Genomic DNA, 14,910 nt, shown 5'->3' with positions numbered 1-14,910 from the left:
AGTATCTGCCACATTTCCTAAGTTCAGATTTTGGACACTGCATTTTCCTAAGGTGGATGACGATACAATAATTTATTGGAGCTATGTTATAACATAAGAGAAGTACAGGGCCTTGCACATAGCACATTCCCATCAACTATTCTTAAATGAATGCATTATATACTATTAAGTGTTTGGTATCTCTTAAAAGCATTAGCCTTATATAAGCATTTTTTAAAATGACTTTGTATTCTATTTGCATTAATTTGGGGGAAAAAAACATTTTCTAGTACCAGGAAGTAAAAGTAGTAAGAGAGCATAATAATTCTATGTAGTTTACTTTTCTCTTAATTTCTAGATTTGTGTTCTAGGCTTTGGTCTATGCATAAAACACTGAGCCAACTTGTACTTCAGCTCTGTTCTTTCAGGCTACCCCCTGTATCCCTAAGCCCTCTCCCTTTACCCTACAGCCCGACCTCACACATAAATTCTTTTTCTATCATTATTATTTTGGTTCAGAATTTGATTTTCTAAATAACATAAAAATATAAAGTGATAGGGTAAGTTGGTTAAATATATTCCCTTTCTTTAGGAAAAAAAATTGATGTTATAAGAAACTACTCTAACTTTGTAAAAGAGAAAACCCAGAAACAAACTGCATTCTGAAAATACCATGAAATGCCAACATAGCATTTTTGTACTTCAAAAAAATGTCTACAACTTTTATGCCAAAATTGACTTCAAAATTGAAGCTGTTAAAAATACACACTTAATTTAGTAGCTTTTAATTCACAGGGCTTTTTCATGGGTGGGGTTGCTAAGTGGTGAGTTGACTTTTGCCGCAGAGAAGTATACTGCCTCTGTAAAAGTCAGACTTTTTACTAAGAATAGATTTGTGGGCTGCAGGATAATTAAAAAGTGCTTGGCATAATTGAAGTTCTGGTGAGGAAATGATTAAAGTCATGGCCTTGCATGTTGGGTGTATAGAAACTACTTTAAAACTTGGATAGTGGAATGTATGACCTTAAAAGGATTGCATTAAGATAAAAGACATTGAAAACACCATTCATAAACCATACTTTTCATTTTCAAATAGAATTAGAATCACCAAAACTACATATTGATTGGACATGAATAGTGAAACTTGCTATATCTATTAGAAATATAGAAAGACGTCTTTTAAAAAGTCTAGCTTATACTCTTACTCAAAACAGACAATGGAAAATAAAATTGACTTGCCCATTTCCACACTAATCAGACCATCTTATTGTTAACAGTTTCAAACGTTTTCAATAGTATTCAGTACCTCTAGATTTATGAGTTACTAAAATTTAAAAGTATTGAAACTTAGTTCTTGTTACTTGTAAGAGAACTAGATACTGTTTCTCCCCTGAACTAAATTATTTAAAGTTAAAGAATCAGGCTTTCCTTAAAGGTTGAGCAATATGATTAGGCAACCATGAACAGTGGTTAATTTGGGGAGCTGAATCTGAGATGAGAAGCAGCTGAAGTGATACTTTTCACATCATATCCTTTGGTATTGTTTGAATTTATTTTTAAATAAAATTATTACTTTCATAATTAAATTATTAATGATAAAATGAAGTTGAAAACCTTATAAGATCAAAAATCACTGAAGGGACAAAAAAATAATGAATGACAAAAAGAATTGCCTTTATGGAACTTAAAAAGTAGCTTCACATATGATATGAATAAGCAAGTTTCAAAACAGTAAGATCCAATCATAAGATCTTATTAAGCCCAAATAGGAAAAATTTTAAAAGATTACATATTATTTTGTATTGTAGTTTTAAAAAAAAATCTAGCCTAAAAAATCTGGCTGGGAGTGGTGGTTCATGCCTGTAATCCTAGCACTTTGGGCAGCCGACGAAGGAGGATCATTTGAGGCCAGAAGTTTGAGGTTGCAGTGAGCTATGATGATACCACTGCACTCGAGCCTGCATGACAGAGTGAGACCATGCCTCAAAAAAAAAAAAAAAAAAAATCAACAAACTCAAAATTCCTTTTCATTAAATACCAGTTGACTTGCTAATGAAAGGAAAGGCCATTCTCTTTCTTTCACAGTAATTCTGAAGTTTTATTAACTTCTATTATCAGTCTGAGTACCAAGCATAGATGTGGACCCCTTATTATAGTGTACAAGGAATATTTTAATTTGTCAAAGAAAGCAATTTTTGATAAATAATATTAATTTCAAATTTGACTAAAACCTTCTTAATCTGTTTTTGTGTTGCTATAAAGGAATACCTGAGGCTGGGTAATTTATAAGAAAAGAGGTTTATTTGGTTCATTGCACTGCAGGCTGTACAAGAAGCATGGTGCCAGCATCTGCTTCTGATAAGGGCTTCAGGCTGCTTCCACTCTGAAGGGAAGCATGTGCAGAGATCACATGGCAAGAGAGAAAGCGAGAGAGTGAGCAGAGAAGGCGCCAGGCTCAACAACCAGTTATAATGGAACTAAGAGTGAGAACTCAATCACTTCTCCAAGAATGGCACCAAGCCATTCATGAAAGATTCACCCCCACAATCCAAACACCTCCCACCAGGCCCCACCTCCAACACTGGGGATCAAATTTGAACATGAGACTTGGGGGGACGAACAAACCATAGCACCTTCCACAACCCCTTAATTGACTTAAGGTTTCTTTGGAATTTTTTTGTAAGATTAACTTAGAGCCTCACCTAATTTCAAGGCTTTTACTAAGATTATTAGATATTAACTTACGCACTTATTTAGGGCTGTAAAGGCTAATGGTGTTCTGAGTCTGCCCTAAATATCTAACAAAAACATATGATAAATATGATGAGAAACCTATGATGAATATTTACATTATTATGTAAATAATGTAGACATGTGTTAAATAAATTTAACACATGAGCAACAATGCAGTAACAAAGAACAAGTTGGAAAAATTCTCAGACTTCTTAGATTAACAATCATACCTCCTCTCCAACAAATACACACAAATATATTAAAAAATAATTTATTTGACAAATCCATAAACTAAAATCAGATAAAAATATAACCAAAATAATTCTTTTCCTAAGGAAAAAAATTAAAAGGGGTCCAAAACTAAATTGGTCTCTCCCTGAAACTCACTTTTTCCTCTTGTATTTTAGTCAATGACACTGAGTATCTGATCAGCAATCTGTGCATCCCCTCCCCACAAAAGCCAGTGGGTCACCAAGGCATGTGGACTTCAAGTTATGACATTTCATGACTTTATCCCCTTTTCCCTATTTCATTATCATTTACTATCTATGACAGAGTTTTCTGCAGGTCTCTCAGACTCCAGTGTTCCTTCTCCCTCCTCAGCCATTCCTATCCTCCCCTACAAAGTGACCAGAGTGATCCATATAAATGAAAATTTGACCACATATATGCTTGCTTGAACAGAATTCTAGAAAAGATTATGCCAGGGGTGCAGGCACATTCCTCCTTCCAAAATATCACTTTAACAAGGAAAGAATACACAGAGAGTGAAATATCTGGATCTTCATTAAAAGGCAGGACTGGGCACCATCTGGTCAGATGACTTAATGGAATTGATCCAGTGATGATACTGGCTTAAAGGGACCCTGGGCTATAAAAGAATCCACAGAAATCCAACAAAAACACTTAGGTTATCTATAAAAGACCAAGAATTTTAAGGCCTCAGACATCTCTACTGTGGGCTGAGGACAGGACGCATCGTCTACAGAACTTTGGAGGAAATAGTTGTAACCCCCAGGTTTTGCTCCCACTCCAGTTTGTGCTCAGGTTTCCATTTGTGAATGAAGGCAAGAAAGAAACTCCTGGACATGAGAACCCTAAATATATACCAAACAGAGACAATTACTAAATAAAATGTTTAAAGCATATCCTAGAAAATTAAATGTTAACCAAAAATAACTATTGGGTGCTGACAGTAGAAAGAACTGGCCTTGAACATGAAATAAGCTAAGAATAAAAATATAAATTTAAATGATTATTTTACACATGGTTATGATACATTTTTATTTATATAAAAACAATAATGAGAATTTATAATCCCAGACTGGGAAGAGAGGATGATAAAAGTAGCAAATTCCTTATCTCCAAGAAAAGATACTGAAACAAAATGACAAAGGAGGATAAAACAATGAAATAGGCACAATTTATCAGGCAAATGTGAAGAAAAAAGTAAGTAGAGGCGTCAAAAGTATATCGAATAAAAATATTAGATATAGAAGGAAAAATGGACAGAAACATACTTTCAGTAGGAGACTTTAATATTCATCAGTATTAATCTATAAAAGGCAAAATAGACAAAATAAGGAAGATGTAGCAATTTGATAATGGAGTAGACAAAGATACTTAATAAATTCCCAATGGCAGAAATTATGAAAACCATATTATTACTATACAGTAGTCCCCCCTTATCCTCGAAGGCTATGTTTCAAGACCCCCAGTGGATGCTTGAAACCACAGATAGTATGTATGTATTTTCTTATACATATATAGCTGTGAAAAAGTTTAATTTACAAATTGGACACAGTAAGAGATTGGCAACAATAACTAATAATAAAATAGAACAATTATAACAATATACTGTAATAAAAGTTATGTTAATTTGGTCTATTTCTCAAAATATCTTATTGTACTGTACTCACCTATTTTCTGATCATGGCTGGCAGTGGATAACTGGAACCATGGAAAATGAAACCACAGAAAGAGAAACCAGGGAGACTGGGGAGACTTCTGTAATATAAAAGTGAAAGAAAGAAAATCCTTAAAAAATCATATCTATGAAATAAGGAAAGTACAAACAAACCAAAACCTCAAAAAAGTACAAACCACACAAACACACACTCACCTGCACACACATACTCACTCTTAAGGGAAGTAGTCAAATCCATATTTCAGGTATAAATGAAGACTTTCATTATTAAAAAAATTACAATGGATTAAAGTAAATGAAAAAATATATATAAATATATATGTATATTTCATGTTCTGGAAGAATACACCAAAATAAAAATAAAAACAAAACTTATTTGTCAATTCGGGAGGCACTCACTCATTATTCTGCAAATGGAATGAAGCATTCATCCTTTCCCTTATATAATAGCTTGTATGTCGGGATAAATAAACAGTTGATGAAGGGAAAATTCTTCATAGAAAAATCACAGTGAATAAATGCTGAATAATAATAGAATTAGAAAAATCACCCTTTTAAGATTCTTTGATGAGATAATGGATCTTGGCAACAATCATTGATGGCTGCTTAAAAGACTTAGGTTAAAAAGTTGATCTAACTCTTTTTAATGACTGAATCAGTCTGACATCACCTAAAACCACTGATCTATTTTAATATTAATAAAAGTGTAACAACCAGACATTACCATGCTCCTAATGTGATGCAAATGAAAGTATACAGTACTGCCTATGAAGTATTCTTGCCAGAAAATGTTAAACCTGAATTCAATCAAGATTTTGGACCTAACTACTGGTTTATAGAAAATAGATGGAGAAACATGTTAAATAATGTCATGAGGATATAATCAGACAAATACAGACTATGGGAAATTCTATAGGACAGATGACCCAATTTGTTCCATAAGTAAATGTCATGAAAATAAAGGAAGTAAACTATTAGATTATAAGAAACACATCCACCAAATGCAATATGTGCATTTTGTTTGGATTCCAAAATGAACAAATCATTTGTAAAGATATTTTAAACACTCTATATACTTAATAACAGTACAATATTAACAATATTGCTAATTACAATTTTAGATGGCTTATTTATAAAAGGCAAGAGAATCAGAAAGCTGACAGAATTAATTAGTAATGTGATTAAATACAAGATAAAAATTATAGTATTCATTTATACTACTAACCACTTGTTAGAAGTTAACAATTTTAATAGTTACACACAAGCCTGAAACACTTAGAAATAGCTTTATCACAAAATATGTGTAAGCAGTTTGAAGAAAACTATAGAATTTATACTGATAACTACAGATATTTACATAAAATGATTTTATACTCTATCACTGCCTTAAAATCATTAAACTTACATGTGCTTTTACACATTTTATAATACACTTCATTACTTTCTTACCAATCTATTAATCAATAACATGTTATGGGCAATTAATTATTAGTTTATTTTAGTAAAAATGCCTCTTTTACTTAGGAATCCTAAATCATATACTGAAGTATGTGGTTACAGAACCACTTCATTATAAGAAGTTAAAGAACCATAATTGGATCCTTTTCCTTTAATGATTTGAGGGTTGCTAATTCATTTCTGACTGTTTAGGATTAGGATGTTGTTGTAGCCTCATAAAGTTTTATTATGGGGGCCATAGCCTTTACCATTTCCTGTGGTCTAGCCTCATTAAACACCATTCTGCTTGGCTAATGCTCACTAACACACCTACACCAGCTCCCACCACCTGCAGCAATCTGATGACTGTAAACCAGCTTAGGGAATCTTGTTCCAGCCATTCCAATTGCCCCAATCTGAGTATTTATGTGATTATATTGTCTAATTATAATCTAATCCTAGCAAGAATTAATGCTATAACCATAAGCCATTGCTCCCTCTACATATTTATCCTATCATAGAAGGATATCACATTGAATCAATTAAACTCTCGTTTGTGAATATATTCTGATAATCTTCCACGTCATCCCTCAGCTAGGTATCACAGTAAACCCATCAATTCATTATTAGATCAACATTTCTAAATTAGTTTAAATAAAACATTTGTGAACTCAACATAAGTTTATATTTTTTATAACTTAAGATATTTTTCTGAGACCTGTACAGAGAATTTGCATTCATCAACCATAAAGAACTTAAAAAACTATCCAGACTTAGAACAAAAAATTAATAAATTTAAATATAAGCATAAATTTGACTATTACATATCACTTTATGAAATGCTTACATATCACTTTGCTTCAGCCATTTTCCCATTGCAGATGGTAACTTTATCTCAGCTATTTGAAAGCCAAACTATACTGCACTCCATATAATGGAAACTATGTGTTCCTCTGGATGAGGAAAATATGTAAGACATGGTGAAAGAACAGAAAGACAGAAACTGAGGCAGTTGACAGGATAACAACCCTAATTTCGGCTTCCAAGTTATGAGTAGTCTAGAAGCACCATGGAATAGACACCCAGACTGAGGAAAGATATAGGGATCTGGCTCACCTACATATTATCTCAGACCCAAAGGCATCTAGAGTTGGTACTACTGGGGACATAAGATGTTCACAGAGTTTTTCACAATAGGTTAGAACATAAGGGAAAAGGCTAGCAAAGGATTAAAGGCACAAATGGGCTATGATCTCAACTCATAAAGTGGAGTAGCCTGGACAATACCTATGTTGGCTAGAGCCCTGGGCCAGAAATTTCTGGCTTTAAACAACCACCTCTTCTTACCATAGTTTGACATAAAACATATTATTTTCTATTTGTGTCATGGTTTTTAAAAGGTTAGGAAGCACTGTTGTAAGGAAAGGAAAGAGGTCTTATTCATCTTTGCATGTTCAGTATCAAGCATCTGGTACATAATGGATTCAATGCTGGTTCAGTACACAGCATCTGGTACATAATGGATTCCCACCTGTAAAGTGGGAATATGAACATGCTTTGAAAGCTGTAAATAGTTCTGAAATCATAAATTCTCAATATTTTTGTTTGTATTAATATTTTGTACATAATTTTAGAAGGGCTATATTTTTAGTTCTCACTAATAGTTGACAGTTCAAGTAATTCCTGAAGCTGATGTTTATTCCCCTATACATCTACTTATTTGATTATCCATTTGTATTAAAATTCCCCTAGGTTGTTAAAAATCAGAAGTCCTAGTTAGTATAACATGAATTCTGGATGAGTCTTTGCTGAATACATATATGTAGATACACATATATATCTCTAACATTTATAGACAGTGTTTTTATACCCCTGTGGGTTATATTTTCACTTTCTTAATTGTGACTTTTGATTAAAAGAAGTTCTCAATTTTAATAAAATCCAATTTATCAATTGTCCCCTTTATGATTAATGCCTTTTGTATCCTGTTTAAGAAGTCTTTGCCTACTCCAAGCTATTGAAGACGGTATCCTGTTTTCTTCTAAACCTTTGTTATTTTACTTTTCATATTAAGTTCTGCAATCCATCTTGAATAGATTTTATGTATGGTTTGAAGCAGGAATTAATTTTTTTTTGTACGGATAGCTAACTGACCTGGCACCATTTATTGTAAATACAATTCATTCTCAACATACTATAGTGTCATCTTTGTCAGGAGTTAAGTAAATCAGATATAATAAATCCAATGAGTGGGTTTTCCTTTGAACTATTGTTTCATTGTTCTATTTGTCTATCTTTGCCAGTACTATCCAATTCTAAAAACTGTAGCTTTATAATAAGCCTTGATGACTTGTAGTCTAAGTGCTTATGCCTTGTTCTTCAAGATTGTTTTGGCCATTCTTGGCCCTTTTTATTTCAGTGTAAATTTTAGAATCGGGTTTTCAGTGTCCAACTAAAAAAATAAAACTGCCGGATTTTTTATTTGGACTATGTTGAATTTACAGATCTATAGATTAATGTGGGAATGTTGACTAACATCTTTAAAATTCATGAACATGTTAGTAGTATATTCTTCCAATTAGATTAAAATTTTTTCACTCAATAATGTTTTGTGGTTTTCAGTCTAAATGCCTTGCATATATTTTGCTAGTCTTAGGTATTTGATGTAGTATTACTTCAAGGTGAACAGTTTGGTGAACTGTTTGTTTTGATGCTAATATGCATGATTTTTTTAAATTTCATTTTCTATGTTTATTTCTGTGATACAGAAATGGACTGAATTTTTGCATACTGATTTATTTAGACATATTGATAAACTCACTTACTTCGAATATTTTATGAATTCTTTTGGATTTTCTATGTATACAATTATGTCATCTACAAGTAATGACATTTTATTTCTTCTTTCCCTTTCTTTCTTCCTCATTGCACTGGACAGGACCTCCCATACAATTTTGAACAGAAAAATGTGAGAGCAGATATTGTTTATTGTCTTATTTGTAATCTCAAGGACAGCTTTCAATTATTCACCATTGAATATGATGTGTGCTATAGGTTTTTTGTAGATATTGCATCAGACTAAAAAAGGCCCTCTAATCCTAGCTTACTAGTTTTTATTATGAACGGATGTTGAATTTTGTGAAATACTATTTAGTATACCAAAGTGACTGTATTATTTTTCTACTTTTTGGAGAATAGTGTGAATGAAATTAATTTTCAAATATTAAACCACATTTCATTTCTGAAATACATACCCATTTGGTCATCATATTATCCTTTTTGCATTTTGCTGAATCCAATTTGCTAATATTTTGCTTAGGGTTTTTGCATCTATGTTCATGTGTGAAGTTGGACTGTATTTTTCTTAAAAATGTCCTTGTCATGTTTTGGTTATTGAGATTATGCTGACCTCACAAGAAAAAGTTGTGAATCATTTCCTCTTCTTATATTCTTTGGAAAGGTTTATGTCATTTCTTACTTAAATATTTGAGGAAACTCACCAGTGAAGCCTGGACTTTTATGTTGTATCTTCTGCAGTGGGGGAAAGGATCTCATAATTTTTATTTATTCCATGAATATTACACAATTATAATTTTTTATTTCTTCTGTGAGTTTGGCAAGCTGCATTCTTTTAGGAATTTGTCAGTTTCTTCTAAACTGTCAAAGTTATTGACATAAAGTTGTTAAAACTCTCCTCTTACTATCTTTTAACAATTTGAAGATTTGTGGTGATGTCCCCTTTGCATTCTGAATGTTGTTAATTCATTTTCTCTATTTTTCTTAATGAATTTATTAATCTTCAAAAAATCAGCTTTTGACTTTACTGATTTCTCTATACATGGTTTTTAATTATTAATTTGCGTTCTTATATTTACTATTTCTTTCCTTCTAGTTTATTTGGGTTTCTTGGGAGGGTGTTCTTTTTCTAAATTATTAAGATACAATTGTAGGACATTGATTTATGGTCTTTTTCCTTTTCACATATTCATATAAATTTCCCTCCAAGCCTTGATTAGCTGTATCTCACAAGTCTTACCATGTCATATCTTCATTACCATTCAGTTCAAAATATTTTTAGATTTATTCTGATTTAATATTTCATCCATGGATTATTTATAAGTTTATTTTTAATTTCTAGTCAGTTGGAGTTTTTTCTAATTATCTTCCGAATTTCCAAACATTTGGAGGATTTTTTTGGCTATTTTGGGAAACAACCCAATTATCCAATAATAAAGCAATAGTCAATATATTGTGGGGTACACTTAGATAATGGAACAATAAGCTTCATTGGTAGTATAAGAAAATCCTCATTTTATTCAATCTTTCCGGTACTAGGAATTACCTCTTTAAAATTATTGTAGATAAAAAGAATAAAAAAAGGTTAGTTTTCCTTTACACTCCTTTACTAATAAATCTGAACAGCTTGTAAACATGTTTATTGGCCATTGGTAATTCTCTTGTGAACTGTCTGTTCTTATCTTTTGACCATTTTATCTGTTAAAAATTCTTATTTTATTAATTTGCAAAAGTTCTTAGTATGTCAGGCAGGAAAAAGGACAGAAGTTTTTGAGTATCTATTAATTATATACCATCAAGCATTGTGCTTGGTGTTTTCACATGAATCTGCTCATTTAAAATTAACATTCATATTTTCTGAAATGCTTCAACTGCCACATGTATGCCGTCAGAAAGGCTAAAATAAACCTTTTCAAATAGCACAAGTTCAAATAGTAAAACCAAGTTATACCTCTAGGACAATGCAAATTTATAAAATGCAAATTTTTGAATTTTGAAGGTAATTAACTGTGTTTGTCTATAGAAGTAAAAGCAAATCTTTTAAAAATAGACAAAAATAAATTTTAGTTGGGGTTATATTCAGGTGACATTCAAGACATTTTCCTTGTCATTATTACAATGAAATCCTTATTTTTTTGAAAGGTCATTTACATATATTTTCCTACCTTGAGTGTAGATGCCCTTTCTGTTTACTTTGTTTTAAATGCACTCCTTTTTTGTTTTTAATTATAGGAAAAGATATCTACTTTACAAAAAAGTTGCAAATAAAAAGTTAAGCCTACAAAAAGTGGGACACCAGTATATAATTTAAATGTTTCTAATCAAATAACATGACAGCTAATCACAGGTTTAATTTTTGTAGTTTTAGCTGTTGTCAATATTAATTTCATCTAATAATAACATACTAGATATAAAGGGCTCCTTAGTGTTCTTCCTACCCCGACCTTTGCCTGAATATGGCACAGTAAGAAAACAACCAGCAAAATATTTGGGTTATTTTTTAAAATAAGTTTAAACTTTACAGTTTTAAAGAAATTTTATGGAAAAAATTTTTAATTATTTTTTGCCATTCATTTTTTCTTTTGTACAAGTGTTTTCTGAAAGTATCAAAACTAGTTGTAGTATTAAATAAACCAAAAATACTAACGTATTTGGGATTTAAGCACCTTTCTCAATTCACTAGTATCAAAAGAAAAGACAACATACAAGATTTTTATTCATAGACACACACACACACACACATTCCTCTCAAACTATCTGAAGCAAGCAGCTGTAAAGGAACCCACTCCACATTCCTAACTCACCCACACTGCCAACTCCTCTGGCCTCTGGAACACCTGTCTGATTATAAACAAGGTCTCCTGCACTCTGAATCTCTACCTCTGCCTGAAAGAAAATCCCACTTCTCTTCAAGAAAACCTGCAGCCCTTGGGAGTGAAAGCTGATCACTCTCTCAGAGTCCGTGTAATTTCCCTACTTTTCTTAGGCAAACCCTCTCTCCCTACTTTATAACTCAGAACTAAAAGAATTATCACCATGCATCCATCCATCCAACATGTATGTAGTGTCTGGTGTGTGCCAGGCACTGTACTAGATATAGGTTATAGAACATATACATAAAACATATATACACAAATGCACACTATATAAAGAACATATATAAAGTCTCCTAGAGGTTAAAATCCAGTGAGACAAACACGAAACAATCACACAAGTAAATAACTGCCAATTATGAAGGAAAAGAATAAGAAGCAATATGGGAGAATGAGCAAGATTTAGTCAAGAAAAGGGGAAAGAGAATTCCAAGATGAGAAAAGGAAGGAAAGAATGAGCTTGGTTTCCAAGGAAGCCAAGTGCAACTGGGTGTAGTAAGCGGAGAGGAGAGTTGCAAGAGAGGAGGTGAGGGGCTGGGCAGGCAGGCCTTGCGGGCCATGTTGAGGACTTTGGATTTTATTCTCAGTGTAATCAGAAACCTCGACAGTTTCAAACGTTCATTCCTTGTCACTGTAATCTACTTGTCTGCTCATATTTAACCAGGATGCTTGCTCTTCAGCTTCACCCCAGTTCCTGGCACGTCCTAGGCTGCTTCACCATCCAAGGCTCCTCCGTTACTCAGCATCCTGGACTCCAGGGACCTCCATCTCCACCGTGACAAGGCTGCTCTTCACTTTTTCCTTGTCTACAACTACTCCATCTCTGAAAACCAAATTCCAGTGTTTCATTTTTGGACCATAACCTCTCACCAATCCCACTCTCCCACTCCCTAACACGCCTGTCCTCCTTCGGAAATTTGTTATTTATCTGATTAGAAAGAAACATCAAAAGTAATAAAATCTCATTAGAATAAGTAAAACAAAATAAAAGCACACACAGGAAAAGTTATTACTATTTTCCCTACCCCTACCAAGGCAGGTAGGTTTCTATACAAAATAGAAACCTCCATGTGTGTAACAATGTATGTGAACTTAAATACAAAAATAGGTTTTTTTAAATTACAAAAAATCATACTAAACACATAATTTTGTGACTTTTTCCCACCTAAAAGTAAAAATCATGAATAAATTGCAAGCAAGCAGAGGCAGATCAAATTCATTCTTTAAATTGTTGCACAGTTTTCTAACTACAGACCCTCCTGTGGCTCACCTCCAAAGAGGACTTCACTTGTTTTGCTGCAACAGATCTGTTCACCTCAGAAAGCCTTGAAGGGGGATCTCTAGTGAAAGGCTTCTAGTCTTTCCAGTTGGAAAGAACTGTTGCTTGCAACTGCAGTCTAAGAGCAAAACAGTTCCTTAAAGAAAATCAGATGGTAACAGGTCTTACAGGCCCATGAAAACTGAGGCCCTCACATCTTTCACCACTCGGTTTGCTACTGCCCAAGAAATGTGCACAACAGCCTGCTGGCAGATGTTGAGGGAACCACAGCCATGAGTAGGCAAGGAAAATTAGTACTCACTTGTGGAGCATGGAAGGAAAGATGGCCAGCAGAACAGAAATAAGAGATGTCCACTGAAGTAGAACCAATGGAAGAGACAGAAGAGAATTTTAATGAAAATACAATGGAATTACAGACTTTAACAAAAAGACTGTCAGGAATTTAAAAAACATGATTTCTTAATTAAAAATTCAACATCTAACAGAAAAAGAGAATGACTGACCTTGAAAATCACATAAGTGGTCAGAAATATCGGTAGAAGGAATATCTCACAAGAAACCCAGTGACAGATACCCTGAGGGGAACGGCCCAGTTGCATAGAGGTCAGATCCAGGAGAGCAAACAAGGAGGAGCAAAGGAACATGTGGTGAAGTAATAATAACATAGATAATGAAAGAAAACTTTTATAGCTTAAGAAAGCCTTGAAGCACGGAATATCAGGGATAAAGGGAAAATCCTACAAACCTTCTAGTACTGTGGTGAAATGGGCTTTCTGAGATGGTAAAAACCTGGAAGAAAGAGGCACTTCTCAGGAACACCAGGGCACTGACTCTGAGGCCACACTGATGCTGAGTTTGGTTCACACACCAGAAGAGCCCAGTGTGTTGTACTTACTCCTTCACATGGAAACACCATCAGGCACAGAGACTGTTAAATTTCTTCTAGCATCCAGCAAATTTCCTTTGTTGTGATGTGTCACTAGGAGCTAAGTACCAACCCTAGGAACTTTGCAGTAGTCATTTCCTTCCAAAATTTAAAACTGCAGGTATCAATTTTTAAACACCATAGGCACAAATTACTTTAATGAAAATAAAAGATCAAAAACTTGAAAAAAGGAAGTATTCAAGGATGAGATAAATGCATTAGTGTTTAAAAAAACTTCTATGTATGAAATGGATACAAAGGTAGTATGGTCATAGTTAATAGCACAGACTCTGGATGCCTGTCACTAATTATTAGCTGTGTGACTTTGGGCAAGTTACTTAACCTTTCTGTATCTTAGTTTCCTGAAAAATAAATGAGTTAATATGTGTATCACACTTAAACTTTGGCACATAGCAAGTGCTTAATAAATAATAGCAATGTTGCTGCTATGTTGCTGCTACTGTAATCACAGCACTGTATAGAAAACTTTAATTTTAGAGAACTGAATTTAAATGCCAACTTTAAAACTTAAGTTTCATACCACAGCCACAGTAGTTAATCCCTCAGGCTTACATTTTCATATCTAAAAGAGGAATATGAAAATACCTACCTCTTTCAACATCTATCCATTCATTTATTCACAAATATCAACCAAGTACCCACTATATATCAAGTACAATGTGAGATACTAACATGAAGGATATAATTCTGCCCTTAAGGAACTTACAGTTTAGTGAGCAAAACTCAAGAGCTCAGGTTTCCTTTCATGTGGATATTTCTTAGGAGATGTGTAAGGGTCAAGTATGTTTTTTAGTACCAAAAATACTATGATTAAAAAAAAAAAAGGCAACACTAATTTTGTTAGCAATTGTTGGGCAAAAATTGTGGTCAGTTTCTGGCATTCTATATCTTGATATTAAAAAAAAATACCATGAAACATTTGGGTCACTAGGAAGTAAGC

At 33.2% G+C, this 14,910-nt stretch overlaps 1 long non-coding RNA gene across 2 annotated transcripts in view; it reads right to left on the bottom strand.

Annotated features, from left to right (window-relative positions):
- The window catches only part of LOC123635451, a 43,751-nt gene extending 38,954 nt beyond the window's left edge, over positions 1 to 4,797 (bottom strand). For both annotated transcript variants that reach the window (XR_006734129.1, XR_006734128.1), the window contains exon 1: positions 4,632 to 4,797. This is a non-coding gene — a long non-coding RNA (uncharacterized LOC123635451). The remainder of the gene's footprint in view (positions 1 to 4,631) is intronic.
- Between the last annotated feature and the right edge of the window lie 10,113 nt (positions 4,798 to 14,910).

The sequence above is a fragment of the Lemur catta genome, chromosome 3 (assembly GCF_020740605.2).
Source record: "Lemur catta isolate mLemCat1 chromosome 3, mLemCat1.pri, whole genome shotgun sequence".
NCBI classification, from domain to species: Eukaryota; Metazoa; Chordata; class Mammalia; order Primates; family Lemuridae; genus Lemur; species Lemur catta.
The sequence above is the reverse complement of the archived record's forward strand: the minus strand, read 5'-3'. Positions and strand labels throughout refer to the sequence as shown.